Raw genomic sequence first — 14,383 nt, 5'->3', positions numbered from 1 at the left:
GCCAATGCAATGCTTTGTGTTTTTTTGTTTTTTTTTTTTTTGTTTTTTTTGCATTGATTTGTACATGAAACCATGAATTTTTATTTTTATTTATTTATTTATTTATTTATTTATTTATTTATTTATTTATTTTTTGAGACAGAGTCTCGCTCTGTTGCCCAAGCTGGAGTGCAGTGGCACGATCTCGGCTCACTGCAACCTCCACCTCCCGGGGTCAAGTAATTCTCCTGCCACAGCCTCCTGAGTAGCTGGGATTACACGTGTGCACCACCACGTCCAGCTAATTTTTGTATTTTTAGTAGAGATGAGATTTTGCCGTGTTGGCCAGTCTGGTCTCGAACTTCTGGCCTCAGGTGATCCTCCCGCCTTGGCCTCCCAAAGTGTTGGGATTACAGATGTAAGCCTCTGGGCCTGGCCTGAAACCATGTTTTTAATGTGGCCATTATTAGTATATAAATGCTGCTCTCTTTCTCTGTCTGCTCTTTTCAGTATTTAGCCAGTGTGCAGAGATGCTTCCCAGTTGAGAGGTGAAGAAACACAAGGCTGCACTGGGTGTGGAGGTTCCCACCTGGAATCCCAGCACTTTGGGAGGCCAAGGCTGGAGGATCGCTTGAGCCCAGGAGTTCAAAACCAGCCTGGGCAACATAGTGAGAACCTGTCTCCATAAAAAATAAAAATTACCTGGGTGTGATGGTGCACGCCTGTAGTCTCAGCTACGTGGAGGACGGAGGTGGGAGGATGTATTGAGCCCGGGAGGTTGAGGCTGCAGTGAGCAGAGATCACGCCATTGCACTCCAGCCTGGGAGACAGCAAGACCCTGTCTCAAAACAAAACAAAACAAAACAAAACACAAGGCCACCCTTCTCATGATGCCGCAGGTCCCCTCCCCTTCTCTCAGCATGGCTGGAGAGCCCCTCACCTGTGTCCTGCTGTCCTTGATCCAGTGCCCCATGCTGCCCCACCTTTCTGGGGAGCCCACCTCAGAGATAACTCCCTGGAGCCTCCTATAGTGGCCTCTGGCTGACCAAAGTGTGCAGAAGCCCCCGCCTCCCTCCCCATGCACTTCCTCATCCCAGATCTCAGTCCCTCAAGGGCCCAGTGGGTGCCATCCAAGATGACAAGCCATCTCAGTCTCATGTACTGTGGGGAGGAGGCCTCCCAGAGCCCTTTACCCTCCCTTGAGTCATGAATTCCTTTTTTTTTTTTTTTTTTTTTTTGAGACGGAGTCTCATTCATTTGCCCAGGCTGGAGTGAAATGTCAGGATCTCGACTCACTGCAACCTCTACCCAATGGATTCAAGCGATTTTCCTGCCTCAGCCTCTCGAGTAGCTGGGACTACAGGCATCTGCCACCATGCCCAGCTATTTTTTTTTTTTTTTTTGTATTTTTAGTAGAGACGGGTTTCTCCTTGTTGGCTAGGCTGGTCTCAAACTCCTGACCTCAGGCGATCCACCTGCCTCGGCCTCCCAAAGTGCTAGGATTACAGGTGTGAGCCACCGTGCCCGGCCCATACATGCATTTTAACAGCTGCATTCATGGATGCATTTAGCAAGCAACCTGGCAGAGAATAAGCAGTCAGTAAGCAGAATCCTTGCTGATATTATTATCTAAAGCCAATCGAAACAATTGAGTGCTAGCCACAGGCAAGGCACAGTGCTAGGTATTAGGTCTACAGGGATGAGCAAGATGTGGTCCCCGCCTCTGCTGTCTCCAGGCCACTAGGGACGATGGTTGGGGAATGGACCACTGGAACTGAAGTGATGAAAGTCAAAGAAAGAACAGGGAGGCAGAGGTTGCAGTGAGCCAAGATTGCGCCACTACACTCCAGCCTGGGTGACAGAGCGAGACTTCGTCTCAAAACAAAACAAACAAAAAAAGAACTCTGGCATTCCCGTGAACACGTTCTCCTTCAAAACTGGGTCCAATCATTCTGCTGACACCAAGAGAGTGCCTAAAGGGACAGCCCAACTCCAGGCTTAGATTTATCTTGAGAGAAAAGTCCCAGAAGCATTTTGATTTTCACAGACGAAAGGACACCAGCACGGAGGACGTGATTGACCTTGTCGCCTCTCAAGCCGCGGTGGTACCGTCCGATTTGTGCATAGTCGGAGGAAGATTTTCTGCGAAGCCAGTCAGGCATGAGCTCCAGGGTCCTTTGCTTGTGTGCCCCTCTTCCAAGGTCCTGTACTGATTTTTAAAAAATTCATAATTGTATAATACTTTTCGTAAATGGTCTGGGGCACAAAACATAGACCTGCATCGTAAGACCTGGATCTACCCCTGGATATGTTTCCATGTGACGTATCCTGGAGCAGTAAGCCCTTCAGTCCTTGGCAACAATTAAGCATGTTTTGATCGAACATGCCTCCTAACTGTAAGGAGGCTTCAATGTTAAGGAGAGGCTTGTCTTCACGGTACTGTAGATTCTGACTTCAATAACACGTGACCTCACAAAGTAAATTAATGCTGCCAGGTCCAATTCTTCAAATCCTTTCTGTCAGTAGCGCAGGCTCAGGAAGGCAGCGGGACACATTGCCTGGTACAAAGTGGGTGCCCGCCTCCAGGTTAGTGAATGCATGCTAGCAATTGTGGCCGAAACTTGTTAGCCTCAGTGTGTTTGAAGTCCTTGGTTTAAAAAAATACAGAAAAGTTGCAAGAATAATTCAAAGGACTTTTTAGTTCTTGAATAATTTGAAAGTAAGGGCTTGGTATGGTGGCTCACACCTGTAATCCCAGCACTTTGGGAGGCCAAGGTGGGTAGATCACCTGAGGTCAGGAGTTTGAGACCAGCCTGGCCAACATGGAGAAACCCCCGTCTCTACTAAAAATATAAAAATGAGCCAAGTGTGGTAGTGCATACCTGTAATCCCAGCTACTCGGGAGGCTGAGGCAGGAGAATCACTTGAATCCAGGAGGCGGAGGTTGCAGTGAGCTGAAATCATGCCATGCACTCCAGCCTGGGCGACAGAGCAAGACCCTGTCGAGAGAGAGAGAGAGAGAGAGAGAGGGAGGGAGAGGGAGAGAGAGAAAGGAAGGAAGAAAGGAAGGAAAGGAAAGGAAGGAAGGAAGGAAGGAAGGAAGGAAGGAAGGAAGGAAGGAAGAAAGAAAGAAAGAAAGAAAGAAAGAAAGGAAGGAAGGAAGGAAGGAAGGAAGGAAGGAAGGAAAGAAAGAAAGAAAAGAAAGAAAGAAAGAAAGAAAAAGAAAGTTGCAGTCATGATTTCTTTGTACCTCTAAAAACATTAGTATATATGGCCCACAAACAAAGACAGTCTTGCATATACCCTCAGTATAACCATGAAGATCAGGGCACCCTGTTCAATGTTAGCCAGTTGTCCAGATGATCTTATTTTTAATAATTAAATTTTAGATTCAAGGGTTATACGTGCAGGTTTGTTACATGGTATATTGCATAACGGTGACATTTGGGCTTCTAGTGTACCTGTCCCCCAAAGAGTGAACACTGTACCCAATAGGTAATTTTTCAACCCTCCCCCCTCCCACCCTCTGAATGATGTTCTTTATAGCCAAATGATTCAGTCCAGGATCAGGCACTTCATTTAGTTGTCGTGTCTCTTTAGTCTCCGTCAGTCTGGAATGGTTCCTCAGTCTTTCCTTGTCTCTCAGAACAGTGACATTTTGAAGATTACACACGTTATTTTGGAAAATATTCTTCAATTTGGGTTTGCGTGATGTTTTCTCAGAGATTCAGATTATGCATTTTGGAGGAATTTCGCAGAAATGATTCATGTTCTTACTGTATCTTATCAGGGGGCACGTGGTTCTGTTTATCCCATTATCAATGACGTTAACTTTCATTTTTTGGCAACTCCTGCCTGAGGTTTATTTATAAATGGCACAGAAAGGACACTAGGCCCATTCAGATGGCAACCCAGGAAGACACCAGTCCTTCTGTCCTCACATTAACAGATGGAAGCCTCTGCTTGAGAGCCTTCATGGGGGCTGAGGAACCTTTGGGAGCCTGTGCTGATAAAGACTGGGCCTAAGCCTTTGGCCTACAGAGTCTGAGACACTGGTGATGTGGGCGCCCCAGGCAATGTGGGCACCAGCACGCTTCCTGAACTTGGGCTGAGCAATGCGGACAAGTCAATTGAACTTGTGGTTTTGGGGATCTGCCTTGGGATTTCTGAGGACCCTGATGGTCCCTGCATGTACGCTCCCAGCCTTGGCATTGTTGACCTGCTTCTTCTCCAGGCCCTATTTTATTTATTTATTTATTTATTTAGAGACAGAGTTTTGCTCTTGTTGCCCAGGCTGGAGTGCAATGGCACAATCTCAGCTCACTGCAACTTCTGCCTCCTAGGTTCAAGCAATTCTCCTACTTCAGCCTTCTGAGTAGCTGGGATTACAGGCATGTGCCACCACGTCCAGCTAATTTTTTGTATTTTTAGTAGAGACGGGGTTTCTCCATGTTGATCAGGCTGGTCTCGAACTCCCAACCTCAGGTGATCCGCCTGCCTCAACCTTCCAAAATGCTGGGACTACAGGCATGAGCCACTGCGCCCACCCCCTCTAGATCCTTTTTGTGCTTCCTTGCAAACTATATGTTTCTCAGGAACATCTTCATGGTTTATTGATGCTATGTGTGTGTCATTTTGAGAACTGGTTATGTGTGATGTGGTTGTTGGACTTATCCATGTTTGCACTCTAGTCGGCCAATGATGTTAACTTTGATTGCTTGATTCAGGTGGTAACTGTCAGGTTTTTCCAGCATCAGTTACTTATTTTCTCTTTGTTTTTAATAAGTACTTATTTGAGACTATATAAATGTCCTATTCCTCATCAAACTTTCAGTCACTAGTTTTAGCATCCATTGAAGTTTCTTCCTTAATTATTACTATGATGTTTAGCAAAAGCTGATTTTCTAATTCTATCATTCTATCTACACTTACTGGTTGCATGCTATGGTGACATTGAGCTTTCCCTTTTAATATCTATCTATCTACCTGTCTGTCTGTCTGTCTGTCTATCTATCTATCTATCTATCTATCTATCTATCTCAGTATGGACTTGTGGATTCCTATTTTATTTAATGAATTTATTATCTCTTATTACCATTATATATCTTGATACTTTAATTGTTCCAGACTTGGCTAGTGAGAGCACATTCAAGTTGGCTTCTGCGTCCTTTTGAACTTATTTCCATTATACTTAGAGTGCTTCCTGACTTTCTGGCCAAACAAGATGTTCTAGGCTCCTTCTGTACTTTCTCTGACTCAGCTGTGGAACCAGGAAGCCCTGCTCCTTTTAATAGAGAATGATTTTTAGAAACCAAGATTTTGGTGATAGGTGCACTTGCTGCTATTGGGATCTCACTGCTTTAGTATCTTTTAATAGTCAGAACTAGAAAATATATGCACACACACACACACACAGAGAGAGAGAGAGAGAGAAAGAGAGAGAGAGATACTGAAAACCTACAGTGCATATTGATGCCTCCAACTCCAAAGCAATGCTACATGGTTTATTCAGCTTCTCCCCTTTCATACTTGTAACTCCCCCTTTCAACAGTGAGAAACCCGACACTCATTATCCTCAATATATTTACTTATTTGCTCAATCTCTCTGTATGAAACTAGTCTCCTGACTCTGCCAGGCCACTGCCCTGCTTAGCACACTCTGTGTGGGCCACTGATCTCAAGGGCTTTAGAACTCAATTATTAAGGAAAGAAGACAGGAAAGCCTTGGTTTGCTTTTAGAATGGGAATATTATAGATTGCAAAGACCTTATATGTGTGGATCAGCAACACCAGTAACAAGGATCAGCTTAAGAAGGTGACTTGGCCGGGCGCCGTGGCTCACGCCTGTAATCCCAGCACTTTGAGAGGCCGACGAGGGCGGATCATGAGGTCAAGAGATTGAGACCATCCTGGCCAACATGGTGAAACCCTGCCTCTACTAAAAATACAAAAATTAGCTGGGCATGATGGTGTGTGCCTGTAGTCCCAGCTACTCTGGGAGGCTAAGGCAGGAGAATCGCTTGAACCTGAAAGGTGGAGGTTGCAGTGAGCCAAGATTGCACCACTGCATTCCAGCCTGGCGACAGAGCGAGATTCTGTATCAAAAAAAAAAAAAAAAAAAAAGAAGGTGACTTCAGAAATTCTGATTTTATGTCCTTTTTCACTAACAGTCTGTGACACACTTTATGTATAGAGATGAAGTAGGGCTTCTGGATATCCTGAACTCCCTAGGTTACTGAGACTATCAGGTATTGCTCTTTTGGGTATTGCATTTAAAGAGAAGTTTGCTATAGTTTATGCATGTTTAGGTGTTTTCATAGTGAATGTGTTTTCAAATTAGATTGTCCTCTTTTAAAAATATATAAGGCCGGGTGCAGTGGCTCACGCCTGTAATCCCAGCACTTTGGGAGGCCGAGGTGGGTGGATCATGAGGTCAGGAGATCGAGACTATCCTGACTACCTGACTAACACGGTGAAACCCCATCTCTACTAAAAATACCAAAAAATTAGCCAGGCGTAGTGGCGGGGGCCTGTAGTCCCAGCTACTCTGGAGGCTGAGGCAGGAGAATGGCATGAACCTGGGAGGCGGAGCTTGCAGTGAGCTGAGATGGTGCCACTGCACTCCAGCCTGGGCAACAGAGTGAGACGCTGAATCAAAAAAAATAATATATATATATACACACACACACACACACACGTGTATATATATTTATATATACACATATACATGTGTATATATGTACATACACATATATGTGTGTGTTTATATATACACATATACGTGTATATATATTTATATATGTGTGTGTATATACACACACACACACACACACACATACACACATACATAGAGAAAGAGAGAGAGAGGGAGGAAGGAGAGACAAGATCTCATTATGTTGCCCAAGTTGGTTTCAAACTTCTGAGCTCAAGTGATCCTCCTGTCTCAGCCTCCCAAAGTGGTAGGATTACAGGCATGAGCCACCACGCCCGGCCAGATTGTTCTCTTTATTACCAGAAATTTTAGTCCTGAACACGAGTTTGAAAATACCTTAGTTGAGTAATTCCTCTGAAAAGTCTACCTGTACTTCTACTGGCAAGTAAACCATTATGTGGCCAGGTCTAGAATAAAGGCCACTGGCTACCCCCTGGAAACTTCCAGTCCTTGGAGAATGCCTGGGAAACCTCTGGAAAACATCCAGACATCAGGCCTTTCCAAGGTCTGCCCATCTTGACTCCTATGCCTGGTGGAGTGAACCAGCTCATTCCTAAGAGGCTTTCGGGCACCTCTGTGAAGCTGCTCACTCAAGAGTCCATGCAATCACCACACAGAGCTTCAGCCACGGACCCATCATCCAAGGTGAGCAGCCTTGGAGAAGGGGCTCATGCCCCAGGACTGGGTGAATGTGTCTCATGACTGTGCTGCAGTCATAAAAGACTTTATTTTGCATTCCGTGCATTTTTAGGATTCCTGCTGTGAAATGCTACTCTGGTGAGCCATCCTGCCCAGATCCACCTAAATGTGGTACAATTCCTTAGTTTCACCGTCGAGGAAATAATCAAGATTCCTCAATGCAAGGCACAGCGAATGGCTATGAGCACTTCTGAATTTCATTCTGATGGATTTTGAATCCCATATTCTTTGGAGACAGCTGTTTCTGTAGAATTGGTGACTTCTTTCCAGGCCCAGATGTACCTCTGAACTGATCTTTAGGTATTGATTCTGTACTATGCATTTCTCGTGCTCTGATTTTTTTTTTTTGGCAGGAATGCTGCCTTCATATCACCAATAGTGTTTACGTTAGAACGTGCCCCTTCAGTGACTGTGGCAGTCTGCAATGTATTAATCCACTTAATGGCTAGGGCCTTTAATGAGTGTTGTATGCTTCCAAGAAGGTGCTGGCAGAGCGCCTCACCATGCATTTTACAGCAAAGAAGGGAGCAATGTCATTAAGACATCCTCCAACTTGCAGCTTTTAGACAGAAGGCCAAGTCTGTATGTATAAGAACACTGCATGTATTAAATGTGGTAATCATCTCCCAGGCTGCTGGAACCATTTGTTCACTATCACAGAACCATGACTGACGACATCTGGCAAAATGCTTTCCCTAAACATCCTACAACTTCACCTGACCTTCTGGTCCTGGGTAAAACAGAGACAGTAAAATATCTTAAGGCAAATATTAAGGACAACACTGTAGCTCATGAGAACTGGACACTAGAGCCGGGTCTTCCCTTCTTCTTCCTTCTTCACAGCATGGAAAGCCAGTCAGCAGGCTCCAGGAAGTAGCCTCTCTGATATTCTCTCTTTCTCTCTCTCTCTTTTTTTTTTTTGTGAGACAGAGTCTTGCTCTGTTGCCCAGGCTGGAGTGCAGTAGCACGATCTTGGCTCACTCCAACCTCTGCCTCCTGAGTTCAACCGACTCTCCTGCCTCGGCTTCCCGAGTAGTTGGGACTACAGGCATGCACCACCATGCCCGGCTAATTGTTGTATTTTTAGCAGAGACGGGGTTTTGCTGTGTTAGCCAGGCTGATCTCGAACTCCTGACCTCAAGTGAGCTACCCACCTCGGCCTCCCAAAGTGCTATGATTACAGGCATGAGCCACCATGGCTCCCCGCTCTCATATTCTCTCAACTAACTGCAGGCTCCACACTGCCCTTAGGATGGTGGTCTAACGCCTTAGCGTGGCTGTCAAGCCATCTGTGTTTTGACTGACTTTATCCCTCGAAGATCCCAGATCATGAGCCTTGTGCTTGGTGTTGCCTACAATCTCCATTGCCTTCCCCATCCTTCCACCTTTGCACACCTACTTAAATTCCTCCATGATTGCAATTAGCTCTCAGTTGCCTTATTTGCTTATTCATCTCTCACTCCACTAGACTGCAAGCCCTTCCATAGCAGGAAACACAAACTATTCCTATTTATTTGTAAGTGCCTGGGACATAGAAAGCAAGAATTATTCGTTGAATGAGTGGATGGATGAACGAATGCGTCAAAAGAGCCATTTAAAATGTAGATTCTCATTGAATGCTCAGGTTTCAGGGTGATGGCTGCGTTCACTTGTTTAGCAATAGTAGAGAACACTTTCACTGATTGCTAGCTTTGGCTCCTCAGTTTTGTTTAACAGAAAATGTGGTATTGGGGCAACAGTAACGAGTTAGAGAACAGGCAGGTTTTCAACAGCAGCCCTTTATTGCAGCAAAAAATAATCTGAGCCAACCACACCCTAAATCACTGTTGCTGGCAATGAGAGGAGTTAAAAGGAGAATCAAAGCGATTATGTTTAAAGACGGCCTGGGGCCGGGCTTGGTGGCTCATGCCTGTAATCCCAGCACTTTGGGAGGCTGAAGCGGGTAGATCACAAGGTCAGGAGATCGAGACCATCCTGGCTAACACGGTGAAACCCCATCTCTACTAAAAATACAAAAAATTAGCAGGGTGTGGTGGTGGGCGCCTGCAGTCCCAGCTACTCCGGGAGGCAGGAGAATGGTGTGAACCTAGGAGACGAAGCTTACAGTGAGCCAAGATTGTGCCACTGCACTCCAGCCTGGGCGACAGAGCAAGACTCCGTCTCAAAAAAAACAAAAATAAATAAAATAAAAGATGGCCCAGACCCAAAGAGTGAGGGGTGGCAAGGTTTATTGTGAAGAGCGAAAAGACAAAAGCTTCCACAGCATTGAAGAGGACCCAAGTGGGATGCCACTGCTGGCTGGGGTGGCCAGCTTTTATTGCCTTATTGTCCTTGCCCATGTTCCATTTCTGTCCTATCAGAGTGCCCTTTTTTTCAATCCTCCCCACGATTGGCTACTTTTAGAATCCTGCTGATTGGTGTGTTTTACAGAGCGTTGATTGGTGCATTTTATAATCCTCTCGTTATGCAAGCCTTCTAGGCCCTTTCTGTAAAATGGGTATAATAATAGTATCTAACCACTCTAGCATCCGGCATTTATTACAGTGCATGCTCAATTCATGCTACTATTTTTGTAGCTAATAACTTATCAGTTTTTTCAATAATTGATTTTATATACTTAATATATTATATATATTAATTTCACATTACTTAGATACAAGTGCTATGAAAGATTGCTAAGTCTAAAAGCAGAAGTGAATGTGGTCTAAAAAAGTGAGTTTGCTGAATTTCTTTTCTGTTGAGCTGGCTGCTCATTTGACTAAATCGACTAATCCACACAGGTGTTTGGGTGTCAATTACATGTTGCCTAAGTCATATCCTTTTGAGCTAGAAAAGTTGTTCCACTTAATTTCAAACCATTTTGTTAATACTTTCCAAATTTCTGGAAATCTGTTCACTTAAAACTTATTTGGATGTCTAATGGTTTGCAAATTTCGTATTTTAGCAGTAATATCCACTGCTACCCTGATGTGCAACACACACTGCACATTTTACAACTTTATATGTGAAGACTTAAAAGTCTCCCTTTGATTGATTAGCAGCGTTGAAAATGATGGGTCATGTCTATAATGTAAAATCAATTGACAAAAAGTACTGAATGGCTTTAAAGGGAAAAGCATCTCTGAATTAAGTTTGTAAAGGAACACCTTTAATTTTTGTTACATTCTACTTTCTGTTCTTAGTTTTTTGTCTTTGTGTCTTTTTTCTTTTTCTTTTTTATTTAGAGATGGGTCTCACTGCATTGCTCAGGCTGATCTCTCACTCCTGGCCTCAAGTAATCCTCCCACCTTAGCCTTCCAAAGTACTGGCATTACAGGCATGAACCAATGTGCCCAGCCCAGTGTTTTAATTTTCAATAAACTTTGTTTTCTTTTTTATTTATTTGATCTTACCAGACCAAATTATTTTCATTAAGAGTTATGGTCAGAGTTGGAGCTTGGGAGCAGTAAGAAGGAACAGGTTATAATAATAAAAATACTATTTCCCTAATACTTGTTTGTAAATCATGCTTTTTGTTTTTGTTTTTCAGCATACCCACTTTTTTCAATAGGCTATTTTGCTGAAAAGTTTTCAGAGAGTTCTATTAAAAATTAACCAAAGTCTTATACTTAATAGATTTTTAGTAACTTTGTTAAATGAATGTCAGACATAAAGCTAATGCTAGTATTTGGAAGCGATGTTGAAGTTTTGATAAGGACATTTAAAGCTATGGATGATAATTTAGTCTTACTGTAAATTACTACCTGACTATGAAACTTAGTATAGTCAATGTAGCTCTGTAAGAGGAATAATAAAGATAGAATAGTCATGACTGGTGCTTTTCTTCTTAATCATTCAGGGGAAGGAGCAAAAAAGAGAATTAACATTTGTTTGAATACCTATTTGTGCCACTCAATAATTCAGAAACTTCAGAGCTCTCACTTAATTCTTTCAGCAAAACAGGTTACAAATAAAGAATCTGAGGTTGATAGAAGTTTGGAAATTCATACGACTTCAGAGAGAGGGGTTGGGGGATTGACGGACTGGGGATTAAACCTAAGCCTGCCTGGCTCCAAGGCAGTTTCCACTGCAGTGTCTACTGTATTTGGAACTTCTATCAGGTAGTTCTCGTAGCTTTTTGGAAGAAAGTGTAGAAAAAAGTTTGAAAGTCATTCTTATGATTGGTTTGCTTCCTGGTTCCTAACCAACCAAGTGGATCTAAGTGAGGCCACTTTGTAAACAGGTAGGTCTCCAAATTGACGAACACAGCAGAATCTGAGACCTTTTCAGAAACTTTGTACTGCAGGTTTAATATGGTCTGTTGCTCAGGGGAAGTGGAGATTGTTGAGACTGTAGGCACCCTTATTTTCCTTTTCACACAGCAATCTTTTTTTTTTTTTTAAAAAAGACATGGTCTCGCTCCGTCACCCAGGATGGAGTGCAGCAGTGTGATCACAGCTCACTGCAGCCTCAACCTCCTGGGCTAAAGTGATCTTCCCACCTCAGCCTCCCAAGTAGCTGGGATTACAGGTGTGAGCCACCATGCCTCACAGTAGCAATCCTTTTCTTAAACCATCAGGACAAATGTCTTCCTGAAGATTTATAACACCTGGTAGTGATCCCAACTCTTTTTGGGCTGGCTTAAGACTAAGTTTCTGGTTAGGTAAGACAAGAAAAGAAGCAACTGCAGAGCTTAGTAGTTAAGGGCACACATAGAGTCAGACAATATTGGGTGTGAATCCTGGCACTGCCATGGTACTAATGTGCTGCATCAGTCATGTTGAGAGGTGAGGCCAGCTGGACTTCCTGGGTCCAGTGAGGACTTGGGGAACTTTCTTGTCTAACGAGAGGATTATAAAATGCACCAATCAACGCTCTGTAAAACACACCAATCAGCAGGATTCTAAAAGTAGCCAATCGTGGGGAGGACTGAAAAAAAGGGCACTCTGATAGGACAGAAATGGAACATGGGCAGGGACAATAAGGGAATAAAAGCTGGCCACCCCAGCCAGCAGTGGCATCCCACTTGGGTTCTCTTCCATGCTGTGGAAGTTTTGTCTTTTCGCTCTTCACAATAAACCTTGCCACCCCTCACTCTTTGGGTCTGGGCCATCTTTTTCTTTTTTTCTTTTTTGAGATGGAGTCTTGCTCTGTCGCCCAGGCTGGAGTGCAGTGGCACAATCTTGGCTCACCGCAAGCTTCGTCTCCTAGGTTTACACCATTCTCCTGCCTCAGCCTCCCGAGTAGCTGGGACTGCAGGTGCCCGCCACCACGCCCCGCTAATTTTTTGTATTTTTAGTAGAGACAGGGTTTCACCGTGTTAGCCAGGATGGTCTCAACCTCCTGACCTCGTGATCCATCCGCTTCAGCTTCCCACAGTGCTGGGATTACAGGCTTGAGCCACCATGCCCGGCCCTGGGCCATCTTTAAAAGCTGTAACACTCACTGCAAAGGTCTGTGGCTTCATTCTTGAAGTCAGTGAGACCACGAACCCACTGGCAGGAACCAAGTACAGACACAATGTTATGCAAGCTTTCTAGGCCCTTTCTGTAAAATGGGTATAATAATAGTATCTAAGTCATGGGGATTTTGTGAGGATTAAATTAAATGCCTGTCAAGCATTTAAAATGCCTAGCACATTGAAAGTTCTTTTTGCAGACAGTCTCGCTCTGTAGCCCAGGCTGGAGTGCAGTGACATTATCTATACTTACTGCAGCCTCTGCCTCCTGGGTTCAAGCGATTCGGGGCCTCAGCCCTGAGTAGCTGGGATTAGAGGCATGTGCCAACATGCCCACCCAATTTTTGTATTTTTAGCAGAGATGAGGTTTCACTATGTTGGCCAGGGTGGTCTGGAACTCCTGACCTCAGGTTATCCGCCTGCCTTGACCTCCCAAAAAGTGCTAGGATTACAGGTGTGAACCACTACGTTTGGGCCAAAAGTACTTAATTCTCATTGATGTCCGCATTCAACAATTACTAAGTTTGTTTTTTTCTGCATCCAGCTGCAAATCATCTTCAAAGTTGTGAACTCAGGAAATCTCAGAGGCGTTTATAGGCTTTCCAACCAGAGATGATATCTGTGATTCTAAGAAGTAAACAGAAATCCTTAAGAGAACACCTTTCAAGCTACGTTCCCATCCAATATGGAGTGGTGGCTTCAAATGGTCCTTTTGGCTTATCTTTTCAAATGTAAGATTTTTCTTTTCTTTTTTTTTTTTTGAGACGGAGTCTCACTCTGTCGCCCAGGCTGGAGTGCAGTGGCCAGATCTCAGCTCACTGCAAGCTCTGCCTCCCGGGTTTACGCCATTCTCCTGCCTCAGCCTCCCGAGTAGCTGGGACTACAGGCGCCCGCCACCTCGCCCGGCTAGTTTTTTTATTTTTTAGTAGAGACGGGGTTTCACCGTGTTAGCCACGATGGTCTCGATCTCCTGACCTCGTGATCCGCTCGCCTCGGCCTCCCAAAGTGCTGGGATTACAGGCTTGAGCCACCGCGCCCGGCCAAGTGTAAGACTTTTTGATGAATCACACTTGGTACCTATTTGGTCACTTTCACCAAAGTACAAAACCAGTCTGCCACCAGAAGAAATTTAATAACCTTGAGACTCAGAGAGTAATGCTGCCTGATTGGTGGACAGCCAGACCAGGGGAGGTCAGACGTGGCTCTTCGGATCAGGACAGGGAAATGTGGTGGAAATGAGATCCTCTAGCAATTCTAAGGAGTGTTTTGTTCTTCTGACTTCAGAGAAGGGGAGAGAACAGAACCAAGGGCAGAGAGGCAGGCCCAGCCATTGTCTGACGTGAGGCACGATAAAACATTAGAGGGCTGGTTTAGCAAAGGGCAAGGTAGAGTTGGCAGAAGACGCGCCTGCAAAGGGGGGCGGGCAAGAGCTTCAAGACGCGAATGACACTTGAGCAGCCTGGGCTCACGTCTGGTAAGGTTTACGCCGCCTGTTCCCGCCATCTGGCAACTCCATCCCAGAAGGGTGAGTTTGGTTCTTGACAAATCCCTTTCGG

This window comes from Theropithecus gelada, chromosome 4 (assembly GCF_003255815.1).
Source record: "Theropithecus gelada isolate Dixy chromosome 4, Tgel_1.0, whole genome shotgun sequence".
Lineage (NCBI taxonomy): Eukaryota > Metazoa > Chordata > Mammalia > Primates > Cercopithecidae > Theropithecus > Theropithecus gelada.
This window is presented reverse-complemented; position numbering follows the sequence as displayed.